This window comes from Coturnix japonica, chromosome 7, assembly GCF_054131305.1.
Source record: "Coturnix japonica strain WE chromosome 7, WE-NBRP24, whole genome shotgun sequence".
In the NCBI taxonomy this organism is placed as follows: domain Eukaryota; kingdom Metazoa; phylum Chordata; class Aves; order Galliformes; family Phasianidae; genus Coturnix; species Coturnix japonica.
In genome coordinates, this window is record NC_140669.1 from 15,264,086 (window position 1) to 15,291,144 (window position 27,059).

Here is a 27,059-nt window from a genome sequence, read left to right on the forward strand (position 1 = left end):
TGTGAAGGACACATTTGGAGCAGTTTGAAAAGCGTCTGTTCCTCTTAGCCAACAGATATCTGTAAATCTGCAGTGACAATTCAAATACCAAAAGTTTTTGTTTCCAACAAATATTTCTATTTTGTGGCAATTTGACTTCCTCTGAAATTTGACCTTTCCCTCAGACAGTACAGAGCGCAAAATGCAAAAATAAGCGAGCCAAGAGCTTGCTCTGAAACTACCCAGCACTATCAATACCAGCTGGGGGCTGAAAGGACAGAGCACAGCCCTGCTGAAAAGGACTTGGGGGTATTTGTGGATGGCAGCTGGACATGAGCCAGCAGTGTGCCCTCACAGCTCAGAAAGCCAACTGTGTCCTGGGCTGCATCAAAAGCAGTGTGGCCAGCAAGGCGAGGGAGGGGATCCTGCCACTCTGCTCTGTGCTGTGAGTGCTCACCTGGAGCACTGCATCCAGAGGTGGAGTCTTCAGTACAGGAGAGATGTGGAGCTGTTGAAGTGTGTCAAGAGGAGAGACATAGATATGATCCCAAAGATGGAACACCTCTTCTGTGAGGTGAGAGCTGGTGCTGTTCAGCTGGAGAGGAGACCCGAGGGCAGCTTTTCAGTATCTAAAGGGTGGCTGTAAGAAGGAAGGGGACAGACACTTTAGCAGGGTCTGTTGTGATAGGATAAAGGAAATGGACTCAAATTAAAAAGGGGAGATTTAGACTGAATATTAGGAAAAAGTTTTTTACAAAATACTGGCACAGATTGCCCTAAGATGTGATGGATGCCCTGTCCCTGGAGACACCCAAGGTGAGTCTGGATGATATTCTGAGCATGTGATGGAGCTATAGGTGTCCCTGTTCATTGCAGGGGAGTTAGACCAGGTGGCCTTTAAGGATCTCTTCCATCTCAAATGATTCTATAATTCTATCAGGCTATCAGAATCCAACTGGGAGAGGTTTGTGCCATAGGACACTCAGGTCTCACCCCATACTCATGCCATCCTCTTGGCCCCTCCCAGTTACATTAGCACTGAAGCATCCAGAAATCCTTGTACTGGCAGCAAACCAGCAAAGCCAGGTCCTGAAGCAAGGGGCAGGTTGTGCTCCAGGCACGCAGCATGGCGCTGTGCTCTGCTGGGAACACTTCTAGCACATAGCCAGGTCTGGTGTTCGGTAACAGGATTATGTAAGGAACACTGGGATAAATGGAGCTGTAGTTAACAAGAAATTCCATGTAAGTCCCCCTGAAGCTACAAAAAGAGAAGTTTAATAATTGTCTGACTCAGCCCTATGGGTTTTTCTGAGTCACAGTATCACAGAGGCAATACCAGAAAGCCATATGCTGGAGAAAGAAAGAAGGCAGAAGAATGTAGTAATGCAAACTAACATACTTGGAATTTGTATTGTAAAGTTCTCTGGACTGAAAAGTGGAGTCCCTTTTCCTCCTTCATTCTTATTTCACTGTTTGACTATAACTTTTGTGAGAAAAAAAAAGAATTATTTCTTTATTGAGACCCACCAGTTTGTGCCAGCAAGGGGTTGCTGAGCTGTCCCAGCTTCCTGGGAATCTACTTCAGTTCCAACGTGTCCCTTTCTGATGAAAGCTGGGATCTTGCTGTGTTAAGGTTTGATGTCGCAACTAGAAGCTGGGGCATGAACCTTCTGAACTTTGATTTGAATGTAATAGTAAATGGAGCTGATAACAGGACTGGCCATATTCTGTTCTACATACTTCTTGAAGTAGAATGTTTCGTGAAGATGATCCAGTGTTTTAGCTTAAAGGTTTAATGAAAAAGGTTTGAGAAGGTTTGATGAGAAATATTTTTTGAATTTGTATGTATTTTTGTAGAAACCTGGCACAGGAGGCAGGTCCTTGTGAAAGTACATAGGACTTCATATGAAAAATATATGTACCAAGCTTCATCGCTGAAGTAGATCACTGAACTATGACCAGCCTATCCCATGTCCTGAGTTTTGTCTGACTACTTTTTTCCTAAGCTACACATTTTGGACCCAAATTTCTGCTGCCTTTGTAAATTTACCCCAGTAAGAATTTGGCTATCACATTACAGAGAGGCATAAATCAAACCTCAGTATTGTGTTTGTGTTTGCATTACTCCTTGTGGGTTTTTATTAGTCTCTTTTTTTTTTTTTTTTTTTTTTTTTCCTTTTTGCTCCAGTGCTTCATTTATGAAAAAAAATGATGAGATTCAGGCTTCTGATAGTGTTTCCATTACCCAGGAATTGAAGTACTCTGAGCAGGCCACAACTTGCATAAGATAACCATGTGTACCCAAAGTGAGCTCAAGTATTTTAAGCACTGAAAAACATTAGACCTTGTGTCCCATCCTACTTACCTAGTAGACCTGAAGTGAATTAATGAATGTTGTCGAAGTACTTTCTCCTCTGGCTCTTCTCAGAAGAAAACTTTTTCAAGAACTGAATGAATTAAAATCATGGGGAGTGTTGAAGTTAAAACACAGATAAGCACAGATAGATGCATGTATATATAATTAATAATCAATTCTTGTGGAGACTTGATCCAATTCCATCAAATTAGGTTATTTGATATTTAGTTTGTTTTGAGTTTGGATTTCCAGGAAAAACCAGCAGCATGCAAAAATGCAGCAGCTTCTCAGCTGCTCCCTGTCATTTTTTGATATGTTCTTCCTGAGAGTCTTGTGAAGATCTTCCTTTCCCAATAAATTCAAAGCCGTGTGTCAGCTGCCAAAGGTAGTGTAAAAAGAAGGGAATTTCATGCCCCAGTCTTTCTGAGAGTAATCTGCTTATACAGTTTCTTGACTCCTAGCTCAATATTTCCATCGTTTTTGGTGCAACAGAATAATGGTCATGTTTTACTTGAGTTATTAAATTTTATCTATGAGTTATTAGACAGTTCTGTAGTAATTTGATGTGCTTGAAACCAGTACATGGGCCAAAATGAGTAATGTTGCATCATCAGATCATTTCTGCTGCTCCAGAAGAAGTGATCTCGCCATCATAGCCAGTATTGGTCTTACATCTTGTATCATCGGATGAAACTTGGTGTTTTGTGGCACATTTGCTATTTGCTCTCTAAGCAGAATTTTGGTTGACCTGGCTTTGTCTTTTGCTGCTTAGTAAAGAAATACTGTGCTCAAATTTTATTTTTCCTCTTCATAAATAAGAAATCTCATCCTCAATTGGCAGAGAGATGCTTCATATGCTTTACTAACATTTTATTGTCTGCCTCAGTAACAAATGTGCTGTCTATTTGGAAACACCATGGCTTCCATTAGTTCACCCTATTCATTTGGCGCAAGTGGACAATAAAGCATGCTGAATGACAGGGTGACACTGATGGCTACAGAGCTTTAGAGAAAGAAGCCATTCTGCCTCCTGCCTCTTCATCGGTTTTCCTGTATCCGAGTGTACCCTACCCCTTTGTATTTTAATGGAGGCATTGCCCTTTTGATGTATTCCTATTACTTTTCTGTAATTCGCACAGTGTAAAGCCTTGTCAGATAACACTGATTACATAATCTTTCCAAAGGGGAATGTGGGCACCAGGATCTCAAAGATTAGAACCCAGCTGCTGGGAAATGTTGATGAAATGTGTTTTTGGTGAATTATTTTACTGCCCTTCAAAGGCAATGGAAAACTGGGTGAGTCCTTTAGAAAAAAATACGTTGCTGCACTGAGCATAGATGGAAGAGGTGAGTGAGAATCAGTGTTGAGGCTAAAAATGACCAGTCTGTGTCCCAGATTAGGGTATAAATTAGTGAGATAATGTATGTTCTATGGAGAAGGAGTCAATTTCAGGTGTACTGGAAGCACTCCCTCCTTTTCTGAGTACCTACATTTTATTCCATAAATTGAGGTACAGAAAGTGATGAGAGGCTTAGGGTTGGATGCAGTGGCATTCCTTATAGAAATTGGTTCATGAAGAGTTGGGCACAAGCAGTTTGCTAAGAAGGTTTTCATGTTTTTAAAGGCAAAAGACTTAACACAAAATTGTTATAGAAATATACACTCCAGCCAACACATCGCTCATACTGCAGGTGATGTCTGCCTTGTGATCAGCCACTACCTTGAGCAGGTCATATCTATCAGACAGCTCTTTGAGAGAGATGGCATCTTTTCTCTATGTGTGAGCAGCAACACGACATCTAGAAGCTTATGGCTACATTTCTAGGATCAAACTGTGAAGCTCTTATCTGTGGTAATCAGCCATTGCTTATCCAAATGACCTCTGTTTGCAATACAAACAATAAACAATAACAACAAATAAAGACAATGCATCTCCTTGGCTGCCTCCCTTTTCTATTCCATAAGAGACATTCAAGTACCTCAAGATGGATAAAGGATATAATACAGATGTATTGTGCTTGGAAGTGGTCGTAACAGCAGCACACGCAAGGTAGCTGTAAGTGAACTATCCTGAGGAATGATGGTAGTGTGTGCTCAGAATGTTACATCTCTCCTCCTAAAATTACAGACTATTTACAACAGCTCTTGGTCGAGTGGGGATTTCTTTATGTTGCTGCATGTCCAGATAAATGTTAAGTATGACGTCATGGCGTATTGCTCCATCTCTGCTTGAAGTTACAAGTGGTGAGACATGCAGAACTTTCTTTTGTGACATTCCATCTACAGATACGTGTGAATTGATAGAAATAACCTTTTGTAATACCCACAATTTTCTGTAGTTCTAATTTTTATTGTGCCTGCTGCTTGAAAGATGATAAGACTTATTCATAGAATTCACACTCCAGTGGTTTGATAAATATATAACAGTCTGAAAAGGAGTTTCTTGGTGCAGCGCATGTTATTCATCAGGTCTTAGTTTTCCTTGGTTTGGGTTCTAAGGTTTATTCTTTTATTATTTTTATTATTTTTATTTGACATTTTCGTCTGACTTCTCTGATCCTCTCCTTACCAGAATCTACAAGGAAAAATAGCACTTGGGACTCCTAAAACTAAATATGGCGTGACAAAAAATATGTTTATATACCTTTATTATATTATCTCTTATTCTCTATCTGACAAATGGGGAGGAAAGAATATTGTAAAGTGATATTCTATAGCAGGCACCACGCTTATCAGTTATTTTCCTTTGACCTTCTGCCTCAGAAAATTAATTCACTTGAGCTGTTCGTACGCTAGAACATTAGGGAAAAAATAATGTTAGCACTAGTGAATATAATCTCTGCAGGAAAGCTGGGCAATTATTCAGTGGTCTAATCTTATCTCTTGTTTCATTTTTATATGGCAAGCCTACATTTAAAGTATTAGATATACTGTGCTTCTGCTCAGTACCTTCAAAGCACAGTAAATAAATGCTGCTAAGTGCCACCATGAGTGAAGGAGCTTATAATGAGAAGTGTGAGTAGACGTGTGTGCCATTCATCATCCTGCTCCGTCCGATATTGGGGCTCTTTTTATCAGCAGTATTCCTAGCAGTGTCATCACCTCTGGTATAAATCTTCTGTCAGTGTCTGTTGTCCCCGTGCCCTATTAAACTCATGCTCGCACATAATCACTGGATGACCTTTGGATGTCTTTCATTAACCTCCAACCCGAACCCTGCTGGCTTCTTGTTGGTAGGTAAATCTATAACATGACTTTAGCTTATGACTCAACCTTTATCCTTGCTTAATAGTCCTGCCTTTCAATTTTATTTTGTTGTTGTTGTTGTTCTGGTGCAAAAAGATAACTACAATCTTAAGCAAGAGCTTGGGTTTCAAGGGCTGAAAAACAATGTTCACCTAAGTGTCTGCTAATAGACTTTCTCCTATTTTCCACTGCTGCTTACTGAAGCTTGTTTGCTGTCAATTCAGGTGAGATGTTAGCCTTGTAAATAACATTTTTGTTTCTGACAGAGATTTGCTCTCAGCTGTTTCCTTCTTGCCATGTTCCCCTAATCAAGGGTTAGAGGTTGATTAATTCAAATTAAATTGTGCAGCTGTGACACAGTTCAGTCTAAAATCTCTGGTGCCAGAGATGACGGTAGCTATTACGCAACAGCAATAATAATAATAATAAAAGATTTTGTTCTGATAAAGTTCAATGTGGATTGGAAAGGTATTACTCCTGAGCTTTGTGTTGGCACAGTCTTTACTGTAGAGCCCTGGTCAAACTCCTGGCTTTTTCTGTTACTCATTCATTGCACTTCTAAAATGGGCCTGGTTAAAACTCTACTCTGCAGAGTGAAACATGAAAAATGGTTTCTATTTACGTACCTAACCTACTCTTGTGTGCTTGGGCTTCTTGCTGATACTCTCATTAACCCTGCTCACTTAGGTGTATGTACAGAGGTATGAGTGGGCTGAGTTATATTTCCTCTCCCTCATCCCTACCTCCCCTTGTGAAAGTTACTCTAATGACTGTTAACAATAATTAGCCCCAATTAACTAAAATTCTTAGTGGCTGTATTCCAGCAATCCCACTGATGAAGTCAGTGTCCACGAGTCAGAGTAAGTGAAAGTATGTAGGATGGCTTTTGCATTTTCTGCTAAAGTGCTGTAAATCATCCTTAGGCAATGTTGAGATAAGATTGGTTAACCGTATCTCCTCCTCAGCTTTATATATACCTTTAACAAGGACATTCTAGAAGACTTGTAGACTCATAATTAATTCAGCTAACTTGTGGAACGGCAACGTTTCCTGAACCATATAATGCATACACATTCACTAAATCCATGTCTCAATAATTCCGTTATCTAGAAAGCCAAATATAAATGCCAGTAGTTTTTGTGGTTGTTTTTTTTTCTTTTTCTTGAGTTTTTCTCTCTCCATTTCTTTTTACTGTGCTCAAGTATGGCAAGTAAATTATGCTTCTATTTCCTGCTGCAGTCTGAGGCTGTCTGCTCACAGTTGGAGGGCCCATCTCCTCTCAGCTTGTGACCAAGCAGCATCAAAATGGGGAAAATTTCAGGGACTTGGGAAGAGGCAGATAAGCAGCTTGTCTCTTTTTCGATATACTGTGTTTGATATAGGATTTATTCCTTGTTTTTGGCTGGGTTGTCCTCATTTCTACAGGTTTTTTTTCTCTCTTCATTTCTTAATATTCTCGGATGTATCTCTTTTGGATGTCTTTGCCCCTGAAAAACAGCAAATCATCACATTTTGACCTTTGAGTTGGGTGGATCAAGCTGTGGATCAGAATCTCTACAAGCACCTTCTTGATGAACCATAAAAATGTTGCATTTCCCTGAGATGTTCTGAAAGGGGAAGCATCCTTCTGTGTCCACCATGTATCTCCATCCTAAAGTGAATTTGGCCTTGTTTCACAGGTACAAGAAAAGACCAAGTTCTACCGAGAAGGATGGTGGTAGTTGAAGGGAATGTATAAACATCAAAGAGATTTGGACTTCCTTTAAGACCTTGTTCTGAATTCTTAACTCTTTTTAAGACGGGGAACTGGGACAAAGCAATTAATAGTTGTTGCTGTTGTTTCTTATGGTCAGTTCTTCCAACCCAGTACAATGCTGTTATGTACAGAATCTCTATCTCAAGATGGCTGATAGGTACGTGTACAAAGCAAGATTAATAAAATCACAAAAGAATGGGAAATAAAAGATTGGAAGAGGTTTTCAAGGTGAAATTTGGTTGAGTGCATTTGAAAACGTCTGCCAAAAAAAGTGTGTTTTGAGGAGAAACCTATAGGGTGAGGAATCTGACGTGTAGGTGGCTCAGTCCTACAGACCTGAATGGGCTCTGGTCTGGCTGGGAAGGAACAGAAGGCTTTTCACTGATGATGACAACTGAGAGGACTTGGAATGACAGCAGCAAGGAAACACAAATGAGTGGTTAATTGTGTGACCTACAGGGAGCACTGGAAGACATTAATGGGTATAAAGAGGCCATATTTTCATAAATGACCATTAGTCTTCTGCAAATGTTCCTTGAAATGTAAAGGAATGATTTTATCTCTCCAATTAATCATCCTGGAAATCCTCCTTCGTGTAATCTTGAAAACACCGGAGAGGACTTAGTATCAGCAAATGTTGCCAGATGTACAAAATGGCAGAGTAATGTGTTGCATAAAATGATTTTGGGTGGCAGAAACTGGAGAGCAAGCCAAGAATACTGCACCAACATCTGAGCTTTTCTACAAGAGGCGTTGCCAGCCTCTGGTGGGAGCACTGGATAATTTATAGGTTAACATTTTCTTTTTATGTGAATAGCATTTTTTCTCATTTATAGTTAATTAGGTTAAGCATGCATGGGGAGCGAGGGAGGAAAGACTTTCAGAGAGAATCTAAACGATTAGTAATTTGAATGAAGTAAAAGTATCTGCTGAAAGATGTAGCTCTGGAATTAAATATGTTGCTATAACAAGCCTATGTATCAGATAGGAATTTTAAAGGTTCTTAGATTAATTACAGCAGCAGCATTAAAAAAGATAGAGTGTATTTACAGATTTGGCATGTGGGTCCTTTTTGCAAGCAGCTGCTGCATTATTTTGCTAGAGGAGAAGTTATGTATCCCACCATGTCACAGGTCTGCATCTTTAGCAGTAACATTTCTTTCCTCAGATGTTTGGGCTCTCATATGGGATGCAGAGCTGCTGCCTTCAGCACAGCTGCCATAAACCAGGCAGAATTTTACAAGAAGTGCCTTATTTGAAGAATTAGCAAAAAATACATTTCCAAATGTCATATCTTCCACTGTGTGAATATATATATATACATATATATACATGTAAATATATATATATATATATATATTTAAAGCTCTCAGTGCAGTTTCTAACTAATTTTTGTCTTCCTTTGCAGGTTACCCTTAAGTGCTGGGTTGAGTTTTTTGAATGTAAGCACATAAATCTGAGATGAAGCACTTTATTTGAGGGATCTGATATATGAGGTTTCCTAGCTGAAAAGTGCAGCACTTCTGAAAATCAGGCAGAACTTGAAGCTTGATGCTAAATATAGATTTAACAGTTTATCCCCTGACACCCAAATAATTCAAGAAGTGAATGATTTATGATTTCAAGAAGTGAATGATTATTTATAGTGGGAAGCCCTGCCATCTTTATTGCACATGAGCAGTTCCACATGGAGAGTTAGTTATTCAAAGTAGTTTCATGTTTGTGCTATGCCCATAAAAGTCAGTTTCTTTTTCTGGATCTTTAAAATATTCTAAAGGGACTGAATCTGAGCCCCAGAGAAGGTCAGAGAGAGATGAGCAACTAGTTCCTTTGTGTCTAGTAGAAACATCCAGTATGTACTGGCTTACCCAGCTGCAAGGTAAGTGCATTGAGAGCCCACTGAGATGCAGCTGGGTCCAGTGAGCCCTTCACATCCCCATCAGGCTGCAACAGGAGCAGAAGTGTCAAAATTCCCTAATAAACACCCGGCAAAAGCTCTGTCAAGAGCTCTGCCTTCAGGAGAGCTGATGGTGATGCAAGCACTGTGCAGGGGTTACAGACTGCTTTTGCAGCATAGGGTTTAATTGTGCAAGGGCTCATCTATTGCTGATGTGATCACTGTGAGAAATTGTGATCCACCCTGTAGCCCACGTATTTGCCCTGACAGCAGCACTGAGCAAAGGTACTAAAGGTGCCACTGGGGCAGCAAGAGTTGGCATCTGGGGCACCATCCAGCAGCTACACAGCAGCTCAGTGGAGCACTACAGAGCTGTGGTAGAGCAGGCAGGGAGGTCACTGCTGCCTGAAGACCTGGCAAAGCAGCATGAGCTTTGCAATGTCTAACAGCTGCACCTCCAGAACATATCCTCAGCCCACCATGAAGGCAATCCACCTTGGAAACTAATGAAACCTGTCCCTCACACACATGCTGGTTATCATAGAATCACGGAATTGTTTGAGTTGAAAAGGACTACTAAAGGCCATCTGTCCGGCCCCCCTGCAGTGAACAGGGACATCCGCAGCTCAGTCAAGGTACTCAGAGCCCCATCCAGCCTGATCTTGAATGTCTTTGTGAATGGGGCATCCACCATCTTTCCAGGCAACCTGTGCCAGTGCTTCACCACTCTAATTGTAGAAAACCTTCCCTGTCTGTGTCTCCTTCCCACTTCTGTGTTGGAGTTGAGAGGACATGGGATATGGGAATACTGGAGAACTGAGTGGCTTTGCACAGCTGTGGCATCAACCCTGGGGTCTGCATGAGTGGAAGGACCAAGGCTGAGATTATAGCTGTGTCCCCTCAAGAAACAGTGATTTCTCTGGAAGAAAGTGTGTGTTAAAAAATGTAAGGGCAACACTTTTCATGCAAACAGTTGCTTTGAATGTAGATAATGAACTATCTGCCATTGGTTTTCTCTTTTCCTGGGTAGGAGGTAAAGAAGGAAAACTGGCTTTATGCTGAATGAATGCTTGTGTAAAGCAGGTCAATGCAGCCATTTGTGAGCAGCTTGCAGACACCAGGAGTAAAGGTTCGTTACATCTCTAATTTTTTTCCTCCTTTGGGCAGGTGGCCTAACAGCCCAGCAGCTGATCCTACTTTTTAAATTTAATTTTAATTGAACGCACTGCTAGAGATGCCTTAAATTGACTCTTTTTGTTTAAATTTCCTAAGGGATTTTGCCCCAAGACCTCTATCCTAGTGATAACTTATTCTGGCCAATGGAGCCAGTGTGTATTTATTGTATATCTATGTCCCTTCTCTGGCTTCTGCTACCACGAGCACTGCAGTTGCTGATGACTAGAAAATTACTCAAGTGTGAACTGTTTCACTGTCTGTCACTTTCCTCATTAGGCTACTGAGAAAATATACCTATGACTCTGTCACACACAGCCCTCATTAGGTTAGCAGCACATGGAGATCATTGCCTTTTTTAAAGATGGCTGCAGGAAAATGGCTGTGTGGCTTGATGTTCCTCAGTAATAAGTGGAAGCAGAAAAAGCCAGGCTCACTGCTTTCTTCTCTGAAATAATTGCATTGTTTGCAGAGCCTGATCAGTGCGAGGAGCCAGTCGGGAGGCAGTGAGCAGTCCTGCTCCTCACTGAGCGGAGTGGGCAGAAGGTGCTCCAAGCACTGTGCTGAAGAGATCTGTGACATGAACACCCATTTTGGGCATCTGATTTTCCTTTTGCCCGTTAAACAGGAGGAACTCTGCCAAAAGTGGTGTGTTTTCCCTTGTGTGTCAGTAAGTGTAAATCTAGATCTATCACATGTGGCTGCAGCTGGTGCAAGTGAAGTAGCAGCATATTCTGCACCCAATTCCTACTGAGGAGCCATTAGCCAAATTAGCTTTAATTAATGTGCACATGGCTTTAGACAAGATTGCCATCAAATGCTTATGCTGAGCTTCTGCTAGAAAAGGTGTGCTCAAGGACTGCATCTCTAACTAGTGCTGCTTTCTTTTTAAATCACTTCTTCTCCTGTGCAAAGTGGAGTGTGTCACAGCTTTCTGCAGTATATGCTCTGAAATCAGTCCATTAGCTCTTACGTGCTATAGAAAGATGGATGTCTATTTGCATGCTGGGATTTCTTTATCTGAAGAATGCATAAAAACTGAACAGAGCTGATCCTGAGGTGGCTGCTCCATGGCTGCTTCAGTACAGACTCCTGGTGCACTATTTTAATCTTTCATGCTTTCTTTATATGTATTCCTATTATAGCCTTGACGACCGGATGAGCATTTTCCACAAGTCCTTTTGCCCTGAATCTTGATAGCAAAGCAGGGAGCAGTGTCTGGCCTCTAGTGCTGATGATCCACCTCTGCTCAGCCATGTACGTGTTACTTCAGTAGCAGGGGCGCAGAGGACCAGCAGTGTCCTACAGTTGATTAGCTTTGTAGCAGATGTGTATCCTCAAAGGATAAGCTGATGAAAAATCTTGTGGAATTTTAACTTATTTAAAGTTGATATCCAACTCCAAATTAATTTTGATGGTGGATATCATGATGTGCTTGACTTGCTCTGCATATATTCTCTTCAATTCCATATACATATGATTCTTCTCATTATCTGTACTTACAGAATGAAATACAATTAGCAATGAGATTTCTAGAAATGTAGAAAAAGAAATGTTTGAATTTTTATTTCCCTTAAAGCTACCGTTTTTTCATTTAAGTGGAACTGTAATTTCTTTTGAGGAACAGAAGTAAAATGTCTAAAGAATTCCCTCATGGGACTGGAGGCTATGAAGGACCATTATCAAGAAAAAGAATATTTACTTGTGAGAATGTTGGTTCAGACATTGTCTGAGAACACTGTGAATGGATGCTAAGGAACATGTGAGCTTAAGGAAAGGTTCAAACTTACATTCAGCCTATGTGAAATGTGCCAAGGAATAGATGTAACTCCACTAAGTTAGCAGCTTAAGGAGGGTGGCTCTAATGTCCAACTACTGAGCAGCCATAGAAGACAAGCTAACATCTTGATTCTCTTCAGTTCTGTCAGATTCACAACACTTTGGTGTGAGTCACACCAAATTCCAGTACTGCTCATTCCAATACCCAAAGCCCAACAGGATTCCACATGGCTTGTCCAGCTTACCAGCCCAGAGAGAAGTTTTCACCCTGTGCCATAATTGCCTTCAGCTTCATAGTAGCAATTAGTTTTCCATACCTGACTCAGCTTCAAACACACCAGCTTTTCAGGGAGATAATTAATTTATAGCATTATTACTTAGTTCATCCAGATGCTTGCTGTGCCTAGGTACAGAAGACTTTTTTCCCTTCATTCTGACAGGGAATTCTTGCAGTCTCAATGAGCAATTAGTATAAGAGAGCTGTCATGAGGAGATAGAATTACTACTAAGAATATCCAAGCCCAAACCTGTAAATCTTTAATGTCTGCAACTTTACATTTTTTAAAAAATTCATTATAAGATACATTATTAACAAAGATTTTTCTCCAAAATATGCCAGCTATTAAGTAAGAGCTTTTCCTTAAAGGTTTCACAAGTTAATTTTAATAATTGTCATTTAAATTAGAAGTGTTATGTCATATTTCAGGAGATCAAAGATTTCCCTCTTACACATATGATGTTTCAGGAGTTGGTTGTTCTTTCTCTCTCTCTCTTTTTGTTTTGTTTTTTGTATAGCAGCGTTTTCATAACAAGGTACCATTTTCCATAGCTTAATTATCACTGAAGTTCCCATTTGGGCTTTCAAGGGACTGCTGGCAGCATCATTTCATCTTCTTTTTGTTAGAGCTTGCATAACATGTAAAAGATGCAATACTTTCTGCAGCTGGAAAAATAAATAAGAGTCTTGCATGAAGACAGTATATGTAACAGAGCCCAAACTGGTATCTCACTTACATGTATATAACCCTCCTTATAGAACCATAGCTTAACCAGGCTAAGGGCTTAATTGCTATTGATTAGTTCTTCCCACTGCTCTGATATCAGTCGTTACAGAAATAATCTCCATATCCCTCATTAAACATGCATCAGTTTCCACAGGAATGCATTTTTAAATAAGAAATGCTGTTTGAATATTATTGGTTTTACTGGTTGTTCAGGCACTTGGAGCTGTGGTTGCCCAATCTGTCGTAGTTAATCAACTCTCATCTCTTAACACTGGCTGCAGTTATCAATGAGTTGAGGATTAATATTCTGGGCGAAGCAGATGATAAATCATTTGTATATAATTAGTGTACAGCAAGGTTACAGCTGACATGAATTTTTATCTTAATTATGAGAGAAATTTGTTCCATTAATTTAATTTAGTTTGCATGAGTGGCTAGACACCTAACAAAGTTAATCTTACACCTGTCATTACAACATTAAGGAGAGTCTCATTTTCAAGCTGTAGACACAGATACTCTGCATATAAGGATAATGTTGCTCATTCTGATGTGAAAATAGATGATCATGGACAGAAGATATAGAGCCCACTCCTTTTAAAGTCTTCCCAAAGGATTTATGTGAGAATATTACAGAGATTCAGATTCTGTTGCCACTGTAGTGAGTAGACTAATTTTCCTTCAGTCTTCCTTCAGTACTTCCTCATGAAGACAACTTGCATTACTTACAGAGGGGAGATTTGGGGCCTTATTTTTATAAATACATATTTTAATTGCTTTAACTATATGTGCATAGTCAGCAGAAGACATGTGACAATGTCATACAACTTGTGTGACATGATATCTGCATTAATGGCGATGGGTGAGGAAACGTGCACTGCCTGCAACCCAGCCTTCATCTTTATGTGAAAAAGAATTATTCATAAATTCATCTACTACACAAATGGCAATTATGCAGGCATTTCTGAGGTTTCAGCACACTAGGTAAACCAAATTCTGCGTTAATTATCCAAGCAATTATCAAGTCTGATAAATCATATGTGATTGATAGATAAGGTGGAGCTGTTTGGGTAGCAGGATATGGTGTTCGTTATTTTGCTCATAATTAACCGAGCACCTAAATGAAAGAAGACTATTTGTGGCGTCCTTTATAAAAATGTTTATCTTTATAGATTTGTTGATTATAGTTATTTTATCCTGGTAGGATGACTTCGGAAAAAGAAAAGCCAATACCCGAGTCTTTTTACAGCTAATGAGATGAGACTGAATGCAGTGGAGACAGAAATATAACTGAAAATTGCATTCTGCACTCGCTTGAGTCCAAATACATATTTGTAATACAAGTCGGTCTGCTTCACGTCCGCAGAATAAAAATAACCCTCTAACAGAAACACTAATTGAACAGTAACTCAGATTAATGTTTTGTAATATTAGTTCACAATTATTACTCTCAGCTAGGGTCAAGAAGTATATAGTTGGATATTCTCAAAGAAATGACTGATTTAAAAACAAAGAGCTCTAATGGAATTCAATAGTGCTTTTCAGTCATTCCAGTTGGCATCTCTATTACCTGAAATGATTCACAGTCCATTATGGGAGCTTCCATGCTAATAGAATGTCTATCTTCTGTAATACAGACACATCAGGGCACTAACTGAGAATCTGTCACAATGAATTTCATCTAGATTTCACTTCATCTCTTCATGGACTGTAAAATTTGCTCTTGTACAATGCCTAAATTTACTGTGGGTAATTGAGAGAGATCTATAGATGCAGCATGTGGTAAAAAGCGGCTTTCCAGAGATCTATTGTAAATTGTGCAGATTTGGTTCAGCTGGGGAAGGATTATGAATTGCTGAACATCAGCCCTCGCTAATTAAATATTTTTGGGGAGCTCTGGAAATATTTGGAATGGATCACAGCAAACAGGGCAGTGAAAATAGCAGTCTGCTTCAAATGTCTCTCCTGCAGCTGGAAAGGCAATAAAAAGCTTTTGAAATTTAAGAAACCCCAAAAGAGAGGTAGGGAAATGAGAAGAAGGCCCCATTGCCCCTCATGACAATTACGGATCGCACCGCATAGACCTATGGTATTTTTATCTGCCTCTTGTTTACACAGCACAGGGTGGGCTGTTGCTCGCTTCATCTGACTTCCTCCAGTCCTGTAGAAAATCCTTTTTAAACAGTGCAGGTGAGTCCATTTTGAGCCTATGAATCCTAATTAGATGTTGCTGTTCTATGCATGGGCTGCTGATAAAAAATTAAAATAACGTTTAACACATGGCTCATTTTTTTCCCCAGCTGAACACCTACTGCTCTGCTCATGAAATAGGTATCCTGGGCAGTGTCAACCATTTCTTTCTTTTACTTCTCTTTTTCTTTCTTTAAAAAATAAAAAATTATTTGCTCCTATTAAAACCTAAATTAAATTATAGATGTCCTTACCAATCACAGACTTTAATATTTGTTGGCCAATTACAATTGTGATATATTCTATAGCTTTTTTCCTAAGCCACAAACTGAATAATAGCATCATGCTCCACTGCAAGTGAAGTGATCTCAGCCTTTACATTAGGAGAAAATCAGAATGGTATGACTGCAGTTCATTACTGAAATAGGTAACTGATGAACTGAAAAGACAAAGGGCATTGTTAAATGAAATGTCATTATTAGAGCTGCTCATGTTTAACAAATGTACTGTAAGTTAATTCAGTGTTTTCTCCAAAGTTCCCTGTAGGAGGTTCACCACTCATACTGATGTTCTCAACATGTTCAATGTAGTTTTATTTTCCTTGTGAAAGCAACGCTAACTAAAGCCTTAAACAAACAACACTTAGGCTGTTGCAAGCAAACGTTTCGTCAGCTTTTTATCTCCATCAGGGTTTACTTCCAGAGCTATTGCTCACTCCTGACCTCCTGAAGACAAGCCTTTTAAAGTGTTTCCAAATGTTTATTGATATTATATTTGAACAAGTGCCTTGTTTTCCCTGTAAGAAATCAGAAGGTAAAATCTGAATTTCATGGGGAAAAGATGTAGCCTTTAAGCTTCATTTCAGCAATCTATTGACTATGCAACAAAGCACTTTGGCACGTGTTTAATGTCAGGTCCTGAGGTATCTGTTTTAATATGTTGCTGAATTGGGGCCTTAAAACACAAGCAGTACCTCAGTCCTCATATTTTAAGAGCTGTGTAAAAGTAGCACTCAGATATTAAATAAAAAACATATCATACTTTCAGCATCTGTGGGAAACTGTTTGCATTGCCCCAGAGGTGATAAAAATAATTTATGGACCTCAGCATTTTTCACAACAAGGAAATGACATCAGCTTTGGCAATCAGAGGTAGTTAGCAAAGCTTTTCTGCTACATTTATGGATATTCTTGAACTGCATATTCTTTGACCCGTATTTTAGATGTACTGGCAGATATATAAGTTGTGGTAAATAACATAAAAAGCAATTGATGCTCAGTGTATTTTGAACATGGACTGACTGACAGATGAAGAAAACTGCTCCTTCACCCATGATTGAAACCTATGCCCTTCCTTGTTATAAATATGTCTAGTGGGGTGTCATGCACATTTTTTAAACAAAAATTCTAATATAACTGGAAGATTAAAAGCATATTCAGATTACGATATGTGCAAATATGAGCTCGAAAAGCAAATATGTAGTTTTGTTTCTACAATAAGGGCAATGGAGCACTGAGAGCAACCTGGAAGCCCTTTCTTCTCCAGGCAATCCCACTCTTCAGGCTGCAGAATCTGGCTCTACTCTGTGTTAATGGCCCAAAAGGGGAGATGAAGAAGGATCCTCTCTTTCTGCTGCTGCAGCATTTATGTTTAAGCCAGCAGTGCTAATAGCTGAGAGTTTCAGTCAGAGCTTGCTAATGCTAATGACAGGTTTTGAAATGGAGATCTGGGCCTTGGCTGTCCTGTGCTCCTCAATGTAATGCTATGGGGTGTGATGGAAGGGAGTCACAGTGGGATCCTCAGGTGGATCACACGCTGAGCAGAGAATATGAGAGGCAGGTGTTGTATGTGATTATGTAAGAAAGCCTAAAGCCTGGAAGTATGCAATCAAATATCTCCACTGACATCTCCATCATTTGCCTGCTGGAAATTAGAAAACAAACATCCCCTCCTACCATCCTTCCACCAGCAGGGAGATTAATTTAAACTTGGAGGCAGAGCTCCAAAAGTTTTTCTCTTCCTCATTTTGTTCTCGTGGCTTTAAACCAAGTCATCATTAACCCTTTCACACAGCTTTCGTGGTGGTGAAAGAAATGGAATCATAAAAGTAGGACAAGATACTAAACATATAATAATAAAGAATAAAATTTTACTCACTTGCAATTGAGCTTCATCCTCATCTTTGTAGATATACATAGGTTTAAAATATATATTTAAGAAAGGACTGGTAGCAGAGCTTCTATGTTTCACTGTTTCTATGACCAAAACCATCACAAACAAATAAACACGACTTGGATTACAAAAAGCAACTAACGAATGAATATATCTCCCTCAGTGTGCCTTAGACAATCCATGGGTGCTCCATGCTCTGGAAACGAACCTTGCAGGCTGTGAATGTGCACTGAGCTCCAGGAACGAGCTGCAACAGCACCAGCCAGCAAAACATGCCCGAGATTATTTTGCCTATTTGTTAAACTTCACTGCCATCTGCTGCTGGAAGGGAACTCGGACCGCAGGCTGGGAAAGGTGTGTGGGCAGTGCCGTATCAATTCCAGCTTCCAGGTCTGAAAGTACTATAAAGGGCAAGAGGAAAATGTTTACTCGTAGGGTTGTTGTCCCACAGGACACTGTGTCACAGAGTATTCCAATAGACCTGTGTTCCTACCACAGTGTTCAGATGGCCAGTGATTATGAAATCAGAAACAACCTTGCTGCTGTGCAGGCTCATACTTTACTCAAGGGAGCTTTTTTTCCCCAGCCATGTCTTGTCACAACTCCAGAACACCAGCCAAAGTGATGCCATCCTTTGCCCCTTCCTGCATCTTCCTCCCTAGAGATAAAGCGTTCCTCATGTTCCCTTTCCAGCGCTATTGCCCTGTCTTCCCTCCTACAGACTCTGAAAATTCCTATATTTTCCAACTACTTAAAAGAACCTAGAGGAACAGCTTAAAAAGTAACCAGTAATTATAATGCATCTTATTCAGTATAGTGGAAATACTAGCAGTATATTAGGCAGAGATAACCAGATCAGATGCATCATAGCTCACATCATTCAGTATGTCTGGTGGTTTTCTTCCAATCCTATTATTATTACCTGATGCTGGCATTTTCATTGTTTACCAACCAGGAGTATACTACATCCAGGAGAAGTAAATGGGGTGAGGGCAGGGATTGAGGACTGTATATAAAGACTGTGAATTCAAACAATAGAGTTATATTATGAAAAACATGTTAACAGTACAAAATATTTTATCACTGCTGGGTGTAGTTAGAGATAAGAGGTCTGTAAAAGAAAATGACTTAATTCTTTGGCTTGATTTAAGACAAAGCAATAGAAATCTTTACTTTGACCTCAGCAGGATTTGGATGAGACTCAGTAAAACTGTTGAGCAAGCCAGAGATCTTTGAAAGTTAACCTAAATACTCTGTTTAGATAGTTAATCTGATGGCCTTGAAAATTGAATGAGGATATTACATTTTATGCAATTAGTTGTTTTCCTCTGCAGTATCTGGGGTTATGCTCTTGCTGAAGTAGGTTACTACATCAGTATTAACTCTTTCCCCATGGCAACGCCTACTATCTCCTTGCTTCTGATATATATTTTTTAATTACTAAAAAGCTTGATAATCAATACAGACTGCATCTTGCTTTTTCTGCAGCTATCTCCCCTTATGCTTTAGCAATAAAATTGCAGCTCAGTCCTGATCTCAGATTATCAGTTGCTATCAAAGCTATGTTATGAACTACAAGGCCTAAAAAAACAATGTAGCTCGATTTTCAGATACCCTAGGTGCAGAGTTAGCAGTTAGAAAAATCTTATTTTGCCCTTAGAAATTGAATGAATTTGTTATGGAATTCACTGGAAAAGCATCAGAATGGAACAAAAGCACATCAGTTCCCAAGTAGAGCAACGTGCCTTGAAGCAGTCGGACTCGTATTATCCAGCACTGGGCTCCCTGTTAGCACCAGAGTGTGTTCTGGAGGACAGACTCATGTCCATGTCCCCCCCGCATAGGGCATGGAACAAAATATTTATCTTCCACCTCTTAAATGAAAGAGAAGTGAAAAACTTCATAAAGAGGTCAGTCTAGAACTGAATAAGGTCAAAGGGTAGATAGAGACCTGTATTCTTTTCTTTGCCTTCTATTTCTCTATAAGGTGTTTAAAGTAATAGTCCTAACTAACCTTTTCACAACACCTTTCTTCTTTTCTGTGGCTTCTTCTATGTGTGCAGCAGCCTTTCAGAGACTCTTCAGAACTAGTATAGCCTTGGAATTCTGCCTCTGTCACCAAGTCTGTGGCACACAGCTGGCATTCAGACAATGCAAGTCACAATAACCCTGCTTACCATCTGATTTTGGACCCCCTGAATTCACTTCACTGTACTGTAAGCAGGCTTTTTTTTCCCCTCTCTTTCAGTTCAGGCCTCTGACCCTCACTAAGAGCAGCTCAACTATTCTCCTGCTTAAGCTGATTGCACCACCTCTCTGTTCCCCAGCATGCAGCCTTGCTTCATACACCTGCAGAAGTAAAGGCAGGTAAGTCCTGATGTGGTGCTCTGATACAGTACATGCAGCTCATTTCAGTTTGCTTTCTGAATCAAAAAATACTGGATATTTTCTGCTTTACAAAGGGAGAATACAGCAGAAGGACTGACTACAAGGCAGACAGCTAGGAAAACACAGATTGACAAAAGAGAAAAGGCATTGTCTGGTATTTTAAGAAATCTTCAGTAGAAAGTGTTGGTAGAGAGCCTTGCCAGAAGAGATTAAAGGGAGAAGTGGCTTTAAGATCTTGGTGAAAGGTTAATTATTCTCCCTGTGGAATAATGCCTGAAGTAAACAGGGCACCTGTTCTTCCCACTGGAAGAATTACTCAGTGCTGCCACTCAGTGCTTTTGCCCCACACCAACTATACAAAGCTTGCTGCTCAGCTTCCCACCAGCAGAAGGAAATAATTTCTGCTGAATTCATCTACAGCAGACTTTACAAGGAGTCTGAATAAGAGAAGCAATGCATATCTGCAGCCATAAGTAATGCTAGCCAAGGGTGCGGTGCTAAAGGAGTCTCACTAAGTCTTAAGAGTATTGCCAAGAGATAGAAAGCTGGAAGGTGATTATATTCCCTGCACAGAAGCATATCGAGGAGATAAGAAGTAGCTTCACATTTACTTATTGTACTATGCAGAAGTAACACAGACACCAAGTTAGAGAGCAGCAGTAATGGGAAGCAGAGCTTGCTGGAGGCAGCTTTTAATGCTTGCTTTGTGAATGAGCTGTGATTTTAATTGCCATTTGGACTAAACTAGTCTGGACAGCCTCCAACACAGCCCAAGTGTTAGCCTAGCTGTAGGAATGTTTCACCTTGCTGTAAAAGTTACGGAAGTTACAAGGCATCCTTTTCCACCTGTTTCTAGAAGGAGTAGTCACTGATAAGAAGGCATGCTTTGGGGATACACAGTATAATTCCAAATGTATTACTTGAAGCTTTTCAAACTCACAAGAATACGAACTGCTAAAGACAGCAGAGACATTGCTAGGAGAGTTCTACAACAAAAAGATCTCATTAGCTTTGAGCTATGAAAATAATCCAGCACAGTCGCTGGAGTCAACCAAACTGCTGCTTATGGGTTGACTGATAAGGAAAATGCTAACAATCTTGGAGGTGAATTTTTGTCCTAGGTGGCCCTGCTTAGAGGATGTGAGGCTGTGTAATAAGACACTTCCAGTTCTTCCTATTTATATTATGGGCCCTTGCAATATTCAGTGTTTGTTTAAAGCCCAGCTCCTGGAATCAAGAGATTAGGTGAAAGACTCTGTTTTAATTAATAAACAAATAAGAAAGGTTTTCTTCATTTTACTGGAGGTGGGGAAAAGCACTCCAAGGGCTCAAAAGCCGAAAAGCAGATAAAAAAAAAAAAAAAAAAAAAAAAGCTTTGTACTGATACATAATTTAGATATAATAAATTTCCTCATTTGAGTCAATTACGTTATTTATGGAGATTGAACTTTTAATTTTTGTTGTTTGGAAACACTAGCAATGCCGTACCCAAGAAGTCTCTGTTTCATTTACTAAATATCTCATCCTTTAACCAGCAACAGATCAGTTTCAAGTAGATGCAGGCTCAAGTCGGTAGATTCATTTCTGAGGAAGACAGGGAGAAAATAAATAGCAGCAGCATGCTTACTTGCATGGCTGTGACTTAGTAGGAAATGCAGAATACAGAGTATGCATCCAACGCCACCGTTAGATGCACAGTGTAATGGCAATGCCAATCCGTGGCACATAGAAAAGGAAACAACTGTGTATGGAACTATGGCAACTGGACAGATCAACGTGATGGGAAAAGGTGTTTTACCAGAGGTAAAATGGTAGAAGGATTAACACAATAGAAAAGTATAGTAAGGAAAGAAGATTGCTTACTTGTATTGGTAGATTCCATGTTTGCAGGGAAAAGCTTAACTAAGGAGGAATCTCCAGAAAGAAATCCTTCTCCAGTGGCAGTCAGCCCTTCAATGGGATCTAAAAGAGGTGCAGCCAGGCTTCGCTCCTTTCAGTCACACAGCTGAATTGCCTTTACCTGTGCTCCCAGGGCTGACCAGATCCTTTCCCCGGGTGCTCAATCAGTGGTTCAGGCTGTGACTTAAAGGTTCTCATACAGGAACATTTGCAGAGCTGCTAAAGAAGGATCTTCCCCTTCTGGCATGTGATCTTTGGTACAACTGAATCACAGATATACAATTCTAAAATAAAGAATTTCCAGTGGAAACAATTTCAAGCCATGCAATGAGCATCCACTCTTGCCATTAGGTGAGTTTATAAATGAATGCAGACTTGCTTATTGGCTCCACAGAGACAGCTTCAGAGACCACTGAAATCAATTAACTTTCACTGTTAATGGAACCTTATCAGGTGGACTTTTAACTACTGAGTTAGACACTGGTCCTTCTGGACTTGGGTCTCTCTTGCCTCCTATTTTTGAGCTTTGCCTTCTGAGAAGCCTTAGAACCCTGTGAGTTGGAAGCTAAGATTTCTGGATGTGTAACTTTTTTCTCCCTTACCCTCTCTAATAGACCTTACTTCTAATTTAGCATAAGTGACTTTTCTCCAACTTATCAACTACTGAAATTAATATTACATGGATAGTGATTGTGTGATAAGTTAAAAAATAACTTGGTAATTATGTGACCATGAATTTTTCACAAATTATGCACTTAAGAGACTTATGTAACAGTTAAGAACTTCCATGGTTTCCAAATTCTTGACCTTTATCTAATTTTTGGCAAGGTTTCCTCCTGATCCTTAGGGGTTTTGCATGGCTTTTGAGGTACAAAACAATATGTCTGCACAAACCAAAGCCTTGCAAAACTTGTTCTTTGAAGACTAAAACTTTAGAAAGTGTTTTCTAAGCTTAGCATAATTACTAATTGCTTTTATCAATATCTATCTGTAATTTCCCTTTGAATGGAATAGATGCAATCACAATTGTGAAAAAGAATCTATTCAGGGGAAGAAAAAAAAAAGGGAAAAAGAAGTGTATTTTATTTGCATATTCAGGTTCAGTTTGTGCTGAAATCAGTTATGATTAAGAAATGATAGACAAGGTTATAACCCGTTCTCTTCCCCTATCTCTGAGTATCCAGAATGACAGAAGATAATTCATTTTTCTTAATAATCATTTCTGTGGGAAAAGAAAATCTTGGAAAAGACAGTTAAGCCAAGCTCCTTGAGCACTGAAAAGAAACATAAAAATACTCAGATCACACACAGAAATCCTTGAAATGTCCAGTGCGATAAAACTTGCATTTCATGGGGCCCATAAAATCTGCTCCAGAGCTGCCTAAAAATGGCTGAGAACAACTCAGAGAATGCTTGATTTAAATTATAAGAACTTTCTGATGATTCAAGGGACAGAAGGGATACGGCCATCATCAGCACACACTTCTTTTAAGCACACTCACTCTTGTTTTCCTTATGTCTAATTGAAGGATGCATTAAAGCATATTAAAACAGGCTTTCCAAAATACATCCTCTACCCAAACAATCCGAACGTGATTTCCTAATAGCGGAATAGCATCAAACTGTGGCTGGTGTCACCAGATGGTGCTCTTCCACCAATTGTCAAATGTTTGCCTTGCTGTAAGCAAGTTTTGACACTTAAAAAGATGTTCTAGTGTTAGTTTGGATTATGTGAGAATCTGCCTAGAAGTAATTTAACGATGGATGGAGAAGAAAAAAAATAGCAAAGTTTGCTTTCCATTTAGGGTTAATGTGCTAACAGGCTAAAATTCCTAAGAGGCTCCACAGGACTCTTCCACTTCAGAATGCATTCATGTATCAATAAATCAGTTTATGCCTACCCAGACACTATACAGCTCACGGCTGCATTCTGAAGCAGCTTATAGATAGTTCCAAATGTCTTAAGGGTGTGTTACTAGTGTCCTAATGAGGTAATAGTATCAGAAGAAGAGAGATTTGTTAATTATTTTGAACTTTTTTTTTTTTTCTCCACAGGACAGAAAAGTCCTATTTGCTCGAATAATGCAGGAATCAGGTAGGAAATGGGAATGTCTTTGTTCAGCACCTCACATACCTTCCCACTCAGTCTTCAGTCAGTTTTCCTTTTTGCTTAGCTCTGTTCAAGGTTTTAGCTCAATTGCTTGCCTTGCATTTGTACCTTTCTGTCTTTCCTCCTGCTTCATCACTGATATTTTCTCCTTTTACTGTCTCTGTCTTTTCAATTGTCTTTCACAAAAATTGACATGGAAAAAAGAAAAGGCAGAGAAACTCCTCCACCTTAGACAGTCTTTCTCCAGGGAGTGAAGTGTACCTGGGAGAACATAGAGGGTAAAATCTAAATCCATGTATTTTGCCTAAAAAGAAATAGCAAAGGTGAAAATATACACCACTCAGCCCCTGTGTAAGGGTTTGTTCCATCCAGCAGCCTGTATTCTTTTGTTCTTTCAACACCAAATCAATCTGAAAGCTTGATTCTATTTGGAAAAAAGTTTTACCTTTCAAAAGTATAATTTAAGTTCTTGTGCTTTTTGTTTTCCAACAATTCCAAATCAGATTTGCTCAGTCTAAATATAAAACAAAACAAAAGTGCTGGCTTCACAGACACAGCTGTGATCTAACTGAAATTTAATATCCTGGCCAAATCGAGGGCTGTGTGACGTACTTACACTGCAATTGTTCTCATTCTTTGTACTTTCTCAGGTGAAGACTCTATGACTCAGACTTAATTAGCTGTTTCACAGATGATACCTGAGTCAGAAAATGCCCACTTCGTTCTCCCAGAGATTAATTTCTCCTGACTGTAAGAGCTACAGATGCCCTGAGACTTTCAAAAGAAAAGATGTGTAACAGTGCTGTCCTGAACAAATTCCACTGTGAGTAATTGCTCTGTGTTAGCTTGTGGTCTGCCTGTCCTTGTTTGGACCTTGCAGTGTATTCCTACACGGAACCAGAGCTGTCCTCGTGGTCTCCATCCTTCCCACCAGCCAGGACAGCTGCAAAGAAATCAGAACTCTAGACTCTGGCAGGTCAGAGATGAAGGTGAAAGTTTTAAAGCAATTTGCTACTTTTCAGTGCAGCTTTTCTGACTACTCTCAGATAAAAGCCTACTCTAGGCTTTTATCATGAAACTCCATGATTCTCCATCAACAACTCATTTTCTTCTTGGCAGCTCCTACTCCACAGTCAAAAATGATCCAGAACCGTGATGGTTACTTGAGGTGTGTTATATTGAGAACCATTGTGAGTTCTTAATAATGCCAGTCTAGTGAACATTAGAAGAAAGAAATTATTAGGGCCAGAGAAGAGGATTCTGAACATTTTTATTTCCATTGTACCAATATGGTAGCCATCATGTACCAGATAGGAAAACAAACTAGCTTTTGTATCCATGTCCAGGGAAGGGCTCTCCCTGGTAGCCTGAAATTCAAAGTGGGCAGAGTTAGGAACTCTCAAAATCAAACTTTGCATAAAGTTTCTCCAAAATTAAAGAATCCAGAATCACAGACTCAGAAAGTCATAGAGTGGCTTGGGTTGTAAAGGGCCTTAAGGAGCATCCATTTCAGACCCCCTGCCGTGGGCTGGTTGCCACCCACCAGATCAGGCTGCCCAAGGCCCCATCCATCATGGCCCTGAGCACCTCCAGGCATGTGACATGCACAACTTTTCTGGGCAGTTTGTTCCAGTTCCTCATCACTACCCAAGTAAAGAATTCCTAAATGTCACCAGTGGATGTGATAGTAGGCATGTTTAAAATATCACTATGTAAAGTCATCTGTGATAAAAGGGCACTATAACTCGCAAAACATATCAGCCTGTCTGATGGGATGCAATGGTCTGCTGCAGCTCCTAACACAATGGCTACTGTAACAGGTCTGTGACTTTTTCATTTCACAGTGTACAGTCTTACTTCTGCAGGTGATAACTGGAAATTTGCAATTGCCTGGCAAATGGCTTCTTGTGCCTACTGCATTTAAACAACAGAAGGGGGATTCAATATCTATAAAGAGCTGGTTTACAACCAAGACAACAAAGAAGAAAAAAGGAGTAAATGCACACAGAGGAAGATGCTGCTGCTGCGTCCGCAGTCTTGCTGATTTCAGAAATTTAGATGAAAACCTTCATGGCAGGAATCACGTTATTATGGATCAGGGTGGAAGTCATCTGTGGGCTGGAGCTGCCAGGCAACAAGATGGGCTTCAAATAGAACTCGTCCAAGAAACGATCCACAGGAAACAATGCAAAGAAATGATACTAAGTTCAGAAGGCTTGGGTTCAGTCCCCTATACTTGACTCTAGCTTCTCCAGGAATCAGGAACACAACTAAGATGCAGTCGTGGCATTACTGAGGCACACAGCCCCTATCAAAAAGACCACGTTCAAAGGACAGTGATGCAGGGACTTGCCTTCATCTATCATGCAGAATTTATGGGTGGAAAGCAATGTCCTTTAGGCCTCTCAGCATAGAGGCAGTTGGAAAAGTACCTAAACCTACCTAACAGTGTCTGCATAATGAGTGGAGCTTGTGCTATTGCTGTTAGAACTCCACCATGTTTTAACTCTTCCTGTGAGAAAGAACGAATATGTACTGAAATATACAGTGAAACTTAATGGTTACATTCAGTGGTGACCCAGTCTGATACTGTCAGGAGTCCAGGCTCAACAGCAAAAAAATTGTTTTGTGGTTATAAAATGGAAAAACAAACCAACCTGTTTAGTTCAGCTTCATGGGGTCAACAGGAATACAACAGAAAAATCAAGACAGAATTGTTCAAAGCAGCCACACTAAATGCAGAGTGTGGCCAACCTTCACAGATCAAAACAGGGCAGGGAAGGGGGAAACCGAGACTAAAAATGAACCTGCTAGAGGTCTGTAAGTATTAAATCTAGAGATCTGAGGAAAGTGAGGCTTTTCTTTTTCACACTGTGTCCCCTCTTGGGACTTTTAAAAACCTAATTGGTATTTAGAAGATTGATTATCTGAACGTCATAGGGGACAAGGCCTCTGAATAATCAGGTGGATTTGCATCACAATTAAGTATGGGAAAGCGAAGCTTTGTGGAGCATTTTATTGAGGTTTGAGCAATCAGAGATGAGTTGTAATGACAACAGAGATACAACTTTGTATTTTCATGCCATTCCTTTTGATTTCCTAGCCACACCTC

The 27,059-nt window shown here is 39.8% G+C and overlaps 1 long non-coding RNA gene across 1 annotated transcript; it reads left to right on the plus strand.

Moving 5' to 3' along the window:
- Positions 1-17,770: 17,770 nt before the first annotated feature.
- On the plus strand, positions 17,771-24,770 carry LOC146760086 (uncharacterized). The gene is made up of 4 exons (XR_014947921.1): positions 17,771-17,904; positions 19,799-19,917; positions 23,893-23,932; positions 24,598-24,770. It is a non-coding gene; the product is annotated as an uncharacterized LOC146760086 (long non-coding RNA).
- The last annotated feature ends 2,289 nt before the right edge of the window (positions 24,771-27,059 follow it).